Source organism: Chinchilla lanigera, unplaced genomic scaffold (genome assembly GCF_000276665.1).
Source record: "Chinchilla lanigera isolate Chin_1 unplaced genomic scaffold, ChiLan1.0 scaffold00110, whole genome shotgun sequence".
NCBI classification, from domain to species: domain Eukaryota; kingdom Metazoa; phylum Chordata; class Mammalia; order Rodentia; family Chinchillidae; genus Chinchilla; species Chinchilla lanigera.
In genome coordinates this window covers 1,567,631-1,571,314 of record NW_004955511.1, presented here as the reverse complement: position 1 = coordinate 1,571,314, position 3,684 = coordinate 1,567,631, and positions in this window count along the sequence as shown.

Sequence of the window (3,684 nt, the reverse complement as noted above, 5' to 3'; positions counted from 1 at the left end):
ATTGAAGGAAATGAAGTTACAGTCTGTAGCAAAGGTCTGTTGGAGAGAGAACACAGCAGCTGTAGAAAGGAAAGCCTAAGTCAAATCATGGAGGATCCCGGTGGCTACTGTAAGAAACTTCACTTCCACTCTAAGAATATTTGGAGATCACTGAAGCATTTTCAATAGGTGTAGTTATTCAATTGGGCTTTTGGGTTTCAAGAAGTTTATTCGAAGCCAACTAAAATGCAATTTTAACAATTTTAGAAAAGATTGATAATTTGGGTTAGAAGACGCCAATGGTGTGCAAAGTAAAGCATGCCAAGGCAAGCAGCCAAGGGAAAATTAGATATAAATCTTCAGGACAAAGAAAGACCAGGAGCTGAAGGTGGATGCTCAGATTCTGCCTACACAGCAGAACAGAGAGCACACCACCCACCAAGGTATAGCACACAGGGCAAGGGCTAGATTTGAGCTCAGCACGTTGGGAAACTGGTGTTGGGAATTTAGAATTTGTGTTACAATTGAATCATGTAACTTGTATCTGAGATTAAATATTTTAATATAGAATCTTCCAGGGAAAACATGTGTTTAAGAAAGAGAAATAAATTCAAGACACATTAATAATTGAAGTTTTGGTTATGGTAAAAGGTTCATAATCACTGAGGAAATGGAAGAACTCACAGATTAAAGGGAGGCGGGAGCCTAAATCTGACATCAGCAAGATAGAAGAGAAACAAAGAAGACGTGGTGCTGCCCCAACGAGGGAGAACCATTCAATTTTGGAAAAGACTCAGCTAAGAATGGAAATCTTTTTATTTATCTGCAGCGATAAAATCAGATATTTTAGTGAGGCCCAGGCTCAGGCGTGGGTTCAAAGGTAGATTGGAAAGACCAAGGGTTATGAGAATCAGGACGCATTAGACAGCTTCTTAAAGAATTTGTGCAACTGCCATACGTGTTACTTTACCCAACACAAGTAACGCATATTTCATAGTTTTTACACTGAAGATTGAGAAGAACGACTTTCACCATTAACGATAGAGATTTCCTGTTTTAACACTGATTTAGGAAAGCAATGGAAAATGAACCGACAGTTCCTAATATGCTACAACATCAATATTTTCCAATTTTGTGAAGTGATAGTAACAACAAAAGTGTCACTGCTTTCTATTTAAAGATACACAGAGAAGAGAGAAAGAAAATATTCAGGAGGATCATAGCTTTGAGGGTGGAAGTGAACTCTGAGAACACAGAGTGACCTGATGTAGACATCTTGGAATGGATAGATATACACGTATTTGAGGGGGAGAGAGAGAGAGAGAGAGAAAGGGTGAGGGGAGAGATGAGCAAATGAGTTCTAAGGCACACCAGAAGACCAGCAATTGTGTTTACTGAAGATGACACCATGACCACAGAAATATTCAGTAAGTGCTCCAGATTCACCAAAGTAGAGGCTGAACCTGGGAGAAACTGTATAGTTTCAGTTTTGGAAGATTCTTGATTTTATTTAGAAATATTCAGTAAGTGCTCCAGATTCACCAAAGTAGAGGCTGAACCTGGGAGAAACTGTATAGTTTCAGTTTTGGAAGATTCTTGATTTTATTTATGATACTTATTTTATTTTTCTTAATACAAATATCTTTTAGTACTTATGATTTATAGATATTTATATATAATAGATATATATGATTCAGTAATCTATTAAGTATATATATACACTATTCACAAAAACATTGTAAGGAACACAATTTTAATTAATCTTTAAAATTGGAAAAATAGAGCCTTAAAAAATATATGAACCTTGCCCAAGATCATCTTGTTTGAGATTTAAACATGGTTTTTCTTATTTCATAAAACTTGAGTTTTAGATCCGAATGAATGCAGCCTTAGCGTTTATTATGATGTTTCCAAGAGTGAACCCATATTTGTCTTCAAGGACAGATAGTTGATATATTGAAAATCCAGGTCTTTCAGGAATAGATAGTTAAATGATGCAAGTCCCCATCTTAATTTGTCAAGCTCATCTCAGTATCCCGAGAAGCACAGAGGAAGTTACGGCAGCTTCCAGATACCCCAGAGAGTCACGTGTACGCTCCGAGGGACCTGAGAGATGATAAATCACCTCCGTGGAGTCAGACATTGCTCGCTGGGAGCCAAATTCATTGCCAACTGGTGAGTCCGATGGAGTTTGGAAATGGAGCAAACAGCCAACACTTCACCGCCCCCCGGGTCCCCAGGAAAAGCTTTTAGTTATGAGTGGACGCATTTGTTGAAGTCACACTACACACTAAGTTCGTTTTGTACTTCCAGACTTATTTTACATGAATGTTAGTTCATTAATTATCAGCTATGTCTGGCTCTCTGTCTGTCTGTCTGTCTGTCTGTCTGTCTGTCTACCTCTGTCTCCCTCTCCCCCTCTCCCTCTCCTTCTCACTCCCTCTCTCTTTTCTCTCTCACACATTTTTACATGACTGCATGCTAACCAGATAACCCTTCACAGTTTACTCTCCTTGAATACCCACAAAAGTAAGTTATTATATGGCTGATGGAGGAGATATCTGGCAGTATGTGGGATTTGCTGTCTACAATTCTTTTATAAAGGTGTTTCACCAAGTGCTCTCCATTTAAGTTCTGGAAGCAGTTTTCTTTTCTTTTCTTTTCTTCTTTCTTTTCTTTTCTTGTTTTTCTTTTCTTTCATTCTTTTCTTTCATTTTTTAGAAAAAAGTCCTTGCTTTGGAATCACTGAACATAAAGTAAATATAGATCTCTTAAAAATAAAATGTGGATATTCACTGTATTCTTTGGATTCTGAAATAGAATAGAAATCTGTTAGGATACCATTTTGCAAATATTGTTTCTCAGGAAAAAAAAAAAAAAAGACTGCTTTGCTTTCAGCAGGATTTCTAGTGGGTGTATTTCAGCCCAGGGGTTTCCAATGTTTTTTATGCAAGGTCGTGCTATATTCATGTTTTCGGTGCTTAGAGGGGTCATCTCTGGCTGAAAACAAGATTGGATCTGAACACACGCAGTGCTCTGTGTACTTCCTGAGCATGTTTGACGAGTTCTTTTACAGAAAACAAGTTTAGTGCAGCCCTGGAATAAAGGATGCTAAGCAGGGAAGTGTTTGCAAATCCTGATAAAGTCCAGGTTAGGACATGTGCAATACTAGGCAGTGAATGATTCAGGAAATATTGGACCAAGCGAGCAGCTCATCCGAGCCAAGGGATTCTCAGTGATCATTTTCTTTTACCCCATTTTAAGGACTTTTGCTCTGCAGAGATTTGTTGCTGTATCAGACGCTAAATTGCATAAAATAACAAGTCTCCTTAATTCTCAAGCAGTAAGACCCTTTAAGAATTAGGGTATGAGAGGCATGGTGATGCCCACCTGTCATCCCAGCACTAGGGAGGCTGGGGCAGGAGGATCGCCATGAGTTTGAGGCCAGCCTGGGCTACAAAATGAGTTCAAGGCCAGCCTGCACTACAAAGCAAGACTCTGTCTCAGAAAAGAAAGAGGGTTTGTGCTGCACCTGTGTTTTAGATTCTAAATGGAAAAAATAGTACCTTGGGAACAGAGGAAATAATGAAATGAAACTGACTGGCATTAAATTGTCTAAAAGGATTAAAAGCGGGGCTGGGGATTTAGCTCAGCGGCAAAGTGCCTGCCTGGCAAGCGCAAGGTCGTGAGTTCAGTTCCCGGTAC